This window comes from Triturus cristatus, chromosome 4_2 (genome assembly GCF_964204655.1).
Source record: "Triturus cristatus chromosome 4_2, aTriCri1.1, whole genome shotgun sequence".
In the NCBI taxonomy this organism is placed as follows: Eukaryota; Metazoa; Chordata; class Amphibia; order Caudata; family Salamandridae; genus Triturus; species Triturus cristatus.
Genome location: NC_140586.1, coordinates 929,915,817 through 929,925,816, shown reverse-complemented (window position 1 = coordinate 929,925,816; position 10,000 = coordinate 929,915,817). Strand labels below are relative to the sequence as shown.

The window sequence follows — 10,000 nt, the reverse complement described above, 5'->3', positions numbered from 1 at the left end:
ACATAAAGATATATGTTGAGTCTCAGGAGATGTGCTTTTGTCACTAGTCTCTGTGGCGCAATCGGTTAGCGTGTTCGGCTGTTAACCGAAAGGTTGGTGGTTCAAGCCCACCCAGGGACGTTTCCTTTTGCATGCATGAAGCAATTTAATAAATCATAGTAATGTGCCTTTGGTCTAGAGCTCCTGCGTGAGACCCTTTCCCTGAACATTTCAATCCTCTGCGTTCTCTCTGCACCTGCACTCAATTTCATCAATAGGATGGAAAACAAAAAGCCAAACCTTGTAAACCCTAGGCATATAAGGAGGTGGGCAAAAATGAAAAGGCTCACAACATTTGCTGATGTGACTCCAAAAGCAAGGACCTCGTGGCGCAACGGTAGCGCGTCTGACTCCAGATCAGAAGGTTGCGTGTTCAAATCACGTCGGGGTCACTGTTTCCCATTTTATGCCCCACTGAGTTCCCATATTTGATTTAGAAAGCAAAGTCAAAAGAACACAGCCTTGCATTGGCCGGGAATCGAACCCGGGCCTCCCGCGTGGCAGGCGAGAATTCTACCACTGAACCACCAATGCTTCACATGTGTAGATTAGAGACAGAGCTCTGTCCAAGACAGTGATGAGGCGCACGCACTCAAATTGCACACCTATGAACAAAGTGTGTGCAACAGACATTGGAATGCCAACGTTTCACATGATGGCAAGAATCAGATGCAGGAGACTATAAGTATGAATGTTTTTGCATTTGCTGAGGTCACTGGCTTGGGACTAGTGTTGTGCTTATCAGGGCATGATGGCAGGCTGCTCCCGACAGAAGTGGCTCATAGAAGGCAGCCTCCAGATCACCAGCACTATTGTGTTTCAGATCATGTCACTGAACTCTCCTCCTTAAAAATCCTTCCCACTGTCTTTGCCAAATTCCCTGTCCTCCCCGAAATGCTGGGGTGAAACGGGCAGAGTTCTGCGCCCTGCGTCCCTTTATGCGTCCCAACGCGGCCTACAGCCCTGGTCGGGCACAGCCCTGGTCGGGCTTAGACCACTGGGGCCTCTGGAGAGCAAGACCTCCAGAAGCCTATGGTCAGGCCTATTGCACAGGCATTTTGTGCCTGGCCATTCCGGGATTGTTGTGTTTCAAGGCCCAGCCATCAATACTAATGTGATGGCTTTCCCTGAGAACCCTCATGTCCCTGTCCTCCCAAGAGCCCGAGCTTTTATGTAAAATAAGGTGTGCACCTTGGGCCTTCCCCTTTGCGCTCTCTGCCCCCTCTCTTTCTCCAAAGCTGAGCTCTGCAGGTAAATGTATCTATCTGAGTGAGGGGCTAGGGAGGGCCTTGCCCAGCAGTCTTACAAAGCAAGAGTTCAGAGAAAGCACCTGCTCTGGGAAGGAGACTCCGCTCACAGAGAAGACAAGTCTAACATGCCACAGTGAAGATTGGATGGGCAAGACACACGCCTGACAGGCTGGTAGAACACCACCAGAGGAGCAGATAGCTACGCTAAGAAGGCCACAGAAAAGTCATACATGTATCTCATACACTGGGACTGGTTGTAATACTGGCCCTAACACCATTAGACAGTAGTCTGCGCATCATAACACCCAACAGTGACAAGACACTAAGCAAATGGCAAATGCTGCGTAGGATAAAGACGCCTTATATAACACAAGCTCAAGGCAGGCGCGCACACATAAAGATATATGTTGAGTCTCAGGAGATGTGCTTTTGTCTCTAGTCTCTTTGGCGCAATCGGTTAGCGCGTTCGGCTGTTAACCGAAAGGTTGGTGGTTCAAGCCCACCCAGGGACATTTCCTTTTGCATGCATGAAGCACTTTAATAAATCATAGTAATGTGCCTTTGGTCTAGAGCTCCTGCGTGAGACCCTTTCCCTGAACATTTCAATCCTCTGCGTTCTCTCTGCACCTGCACTCAATTTCATCAATAGGATGGAAAACAAAAAGCCGAACCTTGTAATACAACCCTAGGCATATAAGGAGGTGGGCAAAAATGAAAAGGCTCACAACATTTGCTGATGTGACTCCAAAAGCAAGGACCTCGTGGCGCAACGGTAGCGCGTCTGACTCCAGATCAGAAGGTTGCGTGTTCAAATCATGTCGGGGTCACTGTTTCCCATTTTATGCCCCACTGAGTTCCCATATTTGATTTAGAAAGCAAAGTCAAAAGAACACAGCCTTGCATTGGCCGGGAATCGAACCCGGGCCTCCCGCGTGGCAGGCGAGAATTCTACCACTGAACCACCAATGCTTCACATGTGTAGCTTAGAGACAGAGCTCTGTCCAAGACAGTGATGAGGCGCACGCACTCAAATTGCACACCTATGAACAAAGTGTGTGCAACAGACATTGGAATGCCAACGTTTCACATGATGGCAAGAATCAGATGCAGGAGACTATAAGTATGAATGTTTTTGCATTTGCTGAGGTCACTGGCTTGGGACTAGTGTTGTGGTTATCAGGGCATGATGGCAGGCTGCTCCCGACAGAAGGGGCTCATAGAAGGCAGCCTCCAGATCACCAGCACTATTGTGTTTCAGATCATGTCACTGAACTCTCCTCCTTAAAAATCCTTCCCACTGTCTTTGCCAAATTCCCTGTTCTCCCCGAAATGCTGGGGTGAAACGGGCAGAGTTCTGCGCCCTGCGTCCCTAACGCGCTCCCAACGCGGCCTACAGCCCTGGTCGGGCACAGCCCTGGTCGGGCTTAGACCACTGGGGCCTCTGGAGAGCAAGACCTCCAGAAGCCTATGGTCAGGCCTATTGCACAGGCATTTTGTGCCTGGCCATTCCGGGATTGTTGTGTTTCAAGGCCCAGCCATCAATACTAATGTGATGGCTTTCCCTGAGAACCCTCATGTCCCTGTCCTCCCAAGAGCCCGAGCTTTTATGTAAAATAAGGTGTGCACCTTGGGCCTTCCCCTTTGCGCTCTCTGCCCCCTCTCTTTCTCCAAAGCTGAGCTCTGCAGGTAAATGTATCTATCTGAGTGAGGGGCTAGGGAGGGCCTTGCCCAGCAGTCTTACAAAGCAAGAGTTCAGAGAAAGCACCTGCTCTGGGAAGGAGACTCCGCTCACAGAGAAGACAAGTCTAACATGCCACAGTGAAGATTGGATGGGCAAGACACACGCCTGACAGGCTGGTAGAACACCACCAGAGGAGCAGATAGCTACGCTAAGAAGGCCACAGAAAAGTCATACATGTATCTCATACACTGGGACTGGTTGTAATACTGGCCCTAACACCATTAGATAGTAGTCTGCGCATCATAACACCCAACAGTGACAAGACACTAAGCAAATGGCAAATGCTGCGTAGGATAAAGACGCCTTATATAACACAAGCTCAAGGCAGGCGCGCACACATAAAGATATATGTTGAGTCTCAGGAGATGTGCTTTTGTCACTAGTCTCTGTGGCGCAATCGGTTAGCGCGTTCGGCTGTTAACCGAAAGGTTGGTGGTTCAAGCCCACCCAGGGACGTTTCCTTTTGCATGCATGAAGCACTTTAATAAATCATAGTAATGTGCCTTTGGTCTAGAGCTCCTGCGTGAGACCCTTTCCCTGAACATTTCAATCCTCTGCGTTCTCTCTGCACCTGCACTCAATTTCATCAATAGGATGGAAAACAAAAAGCCAAACCTTGTAATACAACCCTAGGCATATAAGGAGGTGGGCAAAAATGAAAAGGCTCACAACATTTGCTGATGTGACTCCAAAAGCAAGGACCTCGTGGCGCAACGGTAGCGCGTCTGACTCCAGATCAGAAGGTTGCGTGTTCAAATCACGACGGGGTCACAGTTTCCCATTTTATGCCCCACTGAGTTCCCATATTTGATTTAGAAAGCAAAGTCAAAAGAACACAGCCTTGCATTGGCCGGGAATCGAACCCGGGCCTCCCGCGTGGCAGGCGAGAATTCTACCACTGAACCACCAATGCTTCACATGTGTAGCTTAGAGACAGAGCTCTGTCCAAGACAGTGATGAGGCGCACGCACTCAAATTGCACACCTATGAACAAAGTGTGTGCAACAGACATTGGAATGCCAACGTTTCACATGATGGCAAGAATCAGATGCAGGAGACTATAAGTATGAATGTTTTTGCATTTGCTGAGGTCACTGGCTTGGGACTAGTGTTGTGGTTATCAGGGCATGATGGCAGGCTGCTCCCGACAGAAGTGGCTCATAGAAGGCAGCCTCCAGATCACCAGCACTATTGTGTTTCAGATCATGTCACTGAACTCTCCTCCTTAAAAATCCTTCCCACTGTCTTTGCCAAATTCCCTGTCCTCCCCGAAATGCTGGGGTGAAACGGGCAGAGTTCTGCGCCCTGCGTCCCTAACGCGCTCCCAACGCGGCCTACAGCCCTGGTCGGGCACAGCCCTGGTCGGGCTTAGACCACTGGGGCCTCTGGAGAGCAAGACCTCCAGAAGCCTATGGTCAGGCCTATTGCACAGGCATTTTGTGCCTGGCCATTCCGGGATTGTTGTGTTTCAAGGCCCAGCCATCAATACTAATGTGATGGCTTTCCCTGAGAACCCTCATGTCCCTGTCCTCCCAAGAGCCCGAGCTTTTATGTAAAATAAGGTGTGCACCTTGGGCCTTCCCCTTTGCGCTCTCTGCCCCCTCTCTTTCTCCAAAGCTGAGCTCTGCAGGTAAATGTATCTATCTGAGTGAGGGGCTAGGGAGGGCCTTGCCCAGCAGTCTTACAAAGCAAGAGTTCAGAGAAAGCACCTGCTCTGGGAAGGAGACTCCGCTCACAGAGAAGACAAGTCTAACATGCCACAGTGAAGATTGGATGGGCAAGACACACGCCTGACAGGCTGGTAGAACACCACCAGAGGAGCAGATAGCTACGCTAAGAAGGCCACAGAAAAGTCATACATGTATCTCATACACTGGGACTGGTTGTAATACTGGCCCTAACACCATTAGATAGTAGTCTGCGCATCATAACACCCAACAGTGACAAGACACTAAGCAAATGGCAAATGCTGCGTAGGATAAAGACGCCTTATATAACACAAGCTCAAGGCAGGCGCGCACACATAAAGATATATGTTGAGTCTCAGGAGATGTGCTTTTGTCACTAGTCTTTGTGGCGCAATCGGTTAGCGCGTTCGACTGTTAACCGAAAGGTTGGTGGTTCAAGCACACCCAGGGACGTTTCCTTTTGCATGCATGAAGCACTTTAATAAATCATAGTAATGTGCCTTTGGTCTAGAGCTCCTGCGTGAGACCCTTTCCCTGAACATTTCAATCCTCTGCGTTCTCTCTGCACCTGCACTCAATTTCATCAATAGGATGGAAAACAAAAAGCCAAACCTTGTAATACAACCCTAGGCAGATAAGGAGGTGGGCAAAAATGAAAAGGCTCACAACATTTGCTGATGTGACTCCAAAAGCAAGGACCTCGTGGCGCAACGGTAGCGCGTCTGACTCCAGATCAGAAGGTTGCGTGTTCAAATCACGTTGGGGTCACTGTTTCCCATTTTATGCCCCACTGAGTTCCCATATTTGATTTAGAAAGCAAAGTCAAAAGAACACAGCCTTGCATTGGCCGGGAATCGAACCCGGGCCTCCCACGTGGCAGGCGAGAATTCTACCACTGAACCACCAATGCTTCACATGTGTAGCTTAGAGACAGAGCTCTGTCCTAGACAGTGATGAGGCGCACGCACTCAAATTGCACACCTATGAACAAAGTGTGTGCAACAGACATTGGAATGCCAACGTTTCACATGATGGCAAGAATCAGATGCAGGAGACTATAAGTATGAATGTTTTTGCATTTGCTGAGGTCACTGGCTTGGGACTAGTGTTGTGGTTATCAGGGCATGATGGCAGGCTGCTCCCGACAGAAGTGGCTCATAGAAGGCAGCCTCCAGATCACCAGCACTATTGTGTTTCAGATCATGTCACTGAACTCTCCTCCTTAAAAATCCTTCCCACTGTCTTTGCCAAATTCCCTGTCCTCCCCGAAATGCTGGGGTGAAACGGGCAGAGTTCTGCGCCCTGCGTCCCTAACGCGCTCCCAACGCGGCCTACAGCCCTGGTCGGGCACAGCCCTGGTCGGGCTTAGACCACTGGGGCCTCTGGAGAGCAAGACCTCCAGAAGCCTATGGTCAGGCCTATTGCACAGGCATTTTGTGCCTGGCCATTCCGGGATTGTTGTGTTTCAAGGCCCAGCCATCAATACTAATGTGATGGCTTTCCCTGAGAACCCTCATGTCCCTGTCCTCCCAAGAGCCCGAGCTTTTATGTAAAATAAGGTGTGCACCTTGGGCCTTCCCCTTTGCGCTCTCTGCCCCCTCTCTTTCTCCAAAGCTGAGCTCTGCAGGTAAATGTATCTATCTGAGTGAGGGGCTAGGGAGGGCCTTGCCCAGCAGTCTTACAAAGCAAGAGTTCAGAGAAAGCACCTGCTCTGGGAAGGAGACTCCGCTCACAGAGAAGACAAGTCTAACATGCCACAGTGAAGATTGGATGGGCAAGACACACGCCTGACAGGCTGGTAGAACACCACCAGAGGAGCAGATAGCTACGCTAAGAAGGCCACAGAAAAGTCATACATGTATCTCATACACTGGGACTGGTTGTAATACTGGCCCTAACACCATTAGATAGTAGTCTGCGCATCATAACACCCAACAGTGACAAGACACTAAGCAAATGGCAAATGCTGCGTAGGATAAAGACGCCTTATATAACACAAGCTCAAGGCAGGTGCGCACACATAAAGATATATGTTGAGTCTCAGGAGATGTGCTTTTGTCACTAGTCTCTGTGGCGCAATCGGTTAGCGTGTTCGGCTGTTAACCGAAAGGTTGGTGGTTCAAGCCCACCCAGGGACGTTTCCTTTTGCATGCATGAAGCAATTTAATAAATCATAGTAATGTGCCTTTGGTCTAGAGCTCCTGCGTGAGACCCTTTCCCTGAACATTTCAATCCTCTGCGTTCTCTCTGCACCTGCACTCAATTTCATCAATAGGATGGAAAACAAAAAGCCAAACCTTGTAAACCCTAGGCATATAAGGAGGTGGGCAAAAATGAAAAGGCTCACAACATTTGCTGATGTGACTCCAAAAGCAAGGACCTCGTGGCGCAACGGTAGCGCGTCTGACTCCAGATCAGAAGGTTGCGTGTTCAAATCACGTCGGGGTCACTGTTTCCCATTTTATGCCCCACTGAGTTCCCATATTTGATTTAGAAAGCAAAGTCAAAAGAACACAGCCTTGCATTGGCCGGGAATCGAACCCGGGCCTCCCGCGTGGCAGGCGAGAATTCTACCACTGAACCACCAATGCTTCACATGTGTAGATTAGAGACAGAGCTCTGTCCAAGACAGTGATGAGGCGCACGCACTCAAATTGCACACCTATGAACAAAGTGTGTGCAACAGACATTGGAATGCCAACGTTTCACATGATGGCAAGAATCAGATGCAGGAGACTATAAGTATGAATGTTTTTGCATTTGCTGAGGTCACTGGCTTGGGACTAGTGTTGTGCTTATCAGGGCATGATGGCAGGCTGCTCCCGACAGAAGTGGCTCATAGAAGGCAGCCTCCAGATCACCAGCACTATTGTGTTTCAGATCATGTCACTGAACTCTCCTCCTTAAAAATCCTTCCCACTGTCTTTGCCAAATTCCCTGTCCTCCCCGAAATGCTGGGGTGAAACGGGCAGAGTTCTGCGCCCTGCGTCCCTTTATGCGTCCCAACGCGGCCTACAGCCCTGGTCGGGCACAGCCCTGGTCGGGCTTAGACCACTGGGGCCTCTGGAGAGCAAGACCTCCAGAAGCCTATGGTCAGGCCTATTGCACAGGCATTTTGTGCCTGGCCATTCCGGGATTGTTGTGTTTCAAGGCCCAGCCATCAATACTAATGTGATGGCTTTCCCTGAGAACCCTCATGTCCCTGTCCTCCCAAGAGCCCGAGCTTTTATGTAAAATAAGGTGTGCACCTTGGGCCTTCCCCTTTGCGCTCTCTGCCCCCTCTCTTTCTCCAAAGCTGAGCTCTGCAGGTAAATGTATCTATCTGAGTGAGGGGCTAGGGAGGGCCTTGCCCAGCAGTCTTACAAAGCAAGAGTTCAGAGAAAGCACCTGCTCTGGGAAGGAGACTCCGCTCACAGAGAAGACAAGTCTAACATGCCACAGTGAAGATTGGATGGGCAAGACACACGCCTGACAGGCTGGTAGAACACCACCAGAGGAGCAGATAGCTACGCTAAGAAGGCCACAGAAAAGTCATACATGTATCTCATACACTGGGACTGGTTGTAATACTGGCCCTAACACCATTAGACAGTAGTCTGCGCATCATAACACCCAACAGTGACAAGACACTAAGCAAATGGCAAATGCTGCGTAGGATAAAGACGCCTTATATAACACAAGCTCAAGGCAGGCGCGCACACATAAAGATATATGTTGAGTCTCAGGAGATGTGCTTTTGGCTCTAGTCTCTTTGGCGCAATCGGTTAGCGCGTTCGGCTGTTAGCCGAAAGGTTGGTGGTTCAAGCCCACCCAGGGACATTTCCTTTTGCATGCATGAAGCACTTTAATAAATCATAGTAATGTGCCTTTGGTCTAGAGCTCCTGCGTGAGACCCTTTCCCTGAACATTTCAATCCTCTGCGTTCTCTCTGCACCTGCACTCAATTTCATCAATAGGATGGAAAACAAAAAGCCGAACCTTGTAATACAACCCTAGGCATATAAGGAGGTGGGCAAAAATGAAAAGGCTCACAACATTTGCTGATGTGACTCCAAAAGCAAGGACCTCGTGGCGCAACGGTAGCGCGTCTGACTCCAGATCAGAAGGTTGCGTGTTCAAATCATGTCGGGGTCACTGTTTCCCATTTTATGCCCCACTGAGTTCCCATATTTGATTTAGAAAGCAAAGTCAAAAGAACACAGCCTTGCATTGGCCGGGAATCGAACCCGGGCCTCCCGCGTGGCAGGCGAGAATTCTACCACTGAACCACCAATGCTTCACATGTGTAGCTTAGAGACAGAGCTCTGTCCAAGACAGTGATGAGGCGCACGCACTCAAATTGCACACCTATGAACAAAGTGTGTGCAACAGACATTGGAATGCCAACGTTTCACATGATGGCAAGAATCAGATGCAGGAGACTATAAGTATGAATGTTTTTGCATTTGCTGAGGTCACTGGCTTGGGACTAGTGTTGTGGTTATCAGGGCATGATGGCAGGCTGCTCCCGACAGAAGGGGCTCATAGAAGGCAGCCTCCAGATCACCAGCACTATTGTGTTTCAGATCATGTCACTGAACTCTCCTCCTTAAAAATCCTTCCCACTGTCTTTGCCAAATTCCCTGTTCTCCCCGAAATGCTGGGGTGAAACGGGCAGAGTTCTGCGCCCTGCGTCCCTAACGCGCTCCCAACGCGGCCTACAGCCCTGGTCGGGCACAGCCCTGGTCGGGCTTAGACCACTGGGGCCTCTGGAGAGCAAGACCTCCAGAAGCCTATGGTCAGGCCTATTGCACAGGCATTTTGTGCCTGGCCATTCCGGGATTGTTGTGTTTCAAGGCCCAGCCATCAATACTAATGTGATGGCTTTCCCTGAGAACCCTCATGTCCCTGTCCTCCCAAGAGCCCGAGCTTTTATGTAAAATAAGGTGTGCACCTTGGGCCTTCCCCTTTGCGCTCTCTGCCCCCTCTCTTTCTCCAAAGCTGAGCTCTGCAGGTAAATGTATCTATCTGAGTGAGGGGCTAGGGAGGGCCTTGCCCAGCAGTCTTACAAAGCAAGAGTTCAGAGAAAGCACCTGCTCTGGGAAGGAGACTCCGCTCACAGAGAAGACAAGTCTAACATGCCACAGTGAAGATTGGATGGGCAAGACACACGCCTGACAGGCTGGTAGAACACCACCAGAGGAGCAGATAGCTACGCTAAGAAGGCCACAGAAAAGTCATACATGTATCTCATACACTGGGACTGGTTGTAATACTGGCCCTAACACCATTAGATAGTAGTC

General features: G+C 49.9%; 18 non-coding genes across 18 annotated transcripts; 12 read left to right on the top strand and 6 right to left on the bottom strand.

Annotated features, from left to right (window-relative positions):
- Positions 1-46: 46 nt before the first annotated feature.
- Positions 47-120, top strand: TRNAN-GUU (transfer RNA asparagine (anticodon GUU)). The gene has a single exon. It is a non-coding gene; the product is annotated as a tRNA-Asn (tRNA).
- Positions 121-359: 239 nt separating this feature from the next.
- On the top strand, positions 360-431 carry TRNAW-CCA (transfer RNA tryptophan (anticodon CCA)). Its single transcript has one exon. It is a non-coding gene; the product is annotated as a tRNA-Trp (tRNA).
- Positions 432-502: 71 nt separating this feature from the next.
- On the bottom strand, positions 503-573 carry TRNAG-GCC (transfer RNA glycine (anticodon GCC)). The gene has a single exon. It is a non-coding gene; the product is annotated as a tRNA-Gly (tRNA).
- Positions 574-1,727: 1,154 nt separating this feature from the next.
- On the top strand, positions 1,728-1,801 carry TRNAN-GUU (transfer RNA asparagine (anticodon GUU)). Its single transcript has one exon. It is a non-coding gene; the product is annotated as a tRNA-Asn (tRNA).
- Positions 1,802-2,044: 243 nt separating this feature from the next.
- Positions 2,045-2,116, top strand: TRNAW-CCA (transfer RNA tryptophan (anticodon CCA)). Its single transcript has one exon. It is a non-coding gene; the product is annotated as a tRNA-Trp (tRNA).
- A 71-nt stretch (positions 2,117-2,187) lies between these two features.
- On the bottom strand, positions 2,188-2,258 carry TRNAG-GCC (transfer RNA glycine (anticodon GCC)). Its single transcript has one exon. It is a non-coding gene; the product is annotated as a tRNA-Gly (tRNA).
- A 1,154-nt stretch (positions 2,259-3,412) lies between these two features.
- Positions 3,413-3,486, top strand: TRNAN-GUU (transfer RNA asparagine (anticodon GUU)). The gene has a single exon. It is a non-coding gene; the product is annotated as a tRNA-Asn (tRNA).
- A 243-nt stretch (positions 3,487-3,729) lies between these two features.
- On the top strand, positions 3,730-3,801 carry TRNAW-CCA (transfer RNA tryptophan (anticodon CCA)). Its single transcript has one exon. It is a non-coding gene; the product is annotated as a tRNA-Trp (tRNA).
- A 71-nt stretch (positions 3,802-3,872) lies between these two features.
- TRNAG-GCC (transfer RNA glycine (anticodon GCC)) lies at positions 3,873-3,943 on the bottom strand. The gene has a single exon. It is a non-coding gene; the product is annotated as a tRNA-Gly (tRNA).
- Positions 3,944-5,097: 1,154 nt separating this feature from the next.
- On the top strand, positions 5,098-5,171 carry TRNAN-GUU (transfer RNA asparagine (anticodon GUU)). The gene has a single exon. It is a non-coding gene; the product is annotated as a tRNA-Asn (tRNA).
- A 243-nt stretch (positions 5,172-5,414) lies between these two features.
- TRNAW-CCA (transfer RNA tryptophan (anticodon CCA)) lies at positions 5,415-5,486 on the top strand. The gene has a single exon. It is a non-coding gene; the product is annotated as a tRNA-Trp (tRNA).
- A 71-nt stretch (positions 5,487-5,557) lies between these two features.
- Positions 5,558-5,628, bottom strand: TRNAG-GCC (transfer RNA glycine (anticodon GCC)). Its single transcript has one exon. It is a non-coding gene; the product is annotated as a tRNA-Gly (tRNA).
- Positions 5,629-6,782: 1,154 nt separating this feature from the next.
- On the top strand, positions 6,783-6,856 carry TRNAN-GUU (transfer RNA asparagine (anticodon GUU)). The gene has a single exon. It is a non-coding gene; the product is annotated as a tRNA-Asn (tRNA).
- Positions 6,857-7,095: 239 nt separating this feature from the next.
- Positions 7,096-7,167, top strand: TRNAW-CCA (transfer RNA tryptophan (anticodon CCA)). The gene has a single exon. It is a non-coding gene; the product is annotated as a tRNA-Trp (tRNA).
- Positions 7,168-7,238: 71 nt separating this feature from the next.
- TRNAG-GCC (transfer RNA glycine (anticodon GCC)) lies at positions 7,239-7,309 on the bottom strand. The gene has a single exon. It is a non-coding gene; the product is annotated as a tRNA-Gly (tRNA).
- A 1,154-nt stretch (positions 7,310-8,463) lies between these two features.
- On the top strand, positions 8,464-8,537 carry TRNAN-GUU (transfer RNA asparagine (anticodon GUU)). Its single transcript has one exon. It is a non-coding gene; the product is annotated as a tRNA-Asn (tRNA).
- Positions 8,538-8,780: 243 nt separating this feature from the next.
- On the top strand, positions 8,781-8,852 carry TRNAW-CCA (transfer RNA tryptophan (anticodon CCA)). Its single transcript has one exon. It is a non-coding gene; the product is annotated as a tRNA-Trp (tRNA).
- Positions 8,853-8,923: 71 nt separating this feature from the next.
- Positions 8,924-8,994, bottom strand: TRNAG-GCC (transfer RNA glycine (anticodon GCC)). Its single transcript has one exon. It is a non-coding gene; the product is annotated as a tRNA-Gly (tRNA).
- Positions 8,995-10,000: the final 1,006 nt, after the last annotated feature.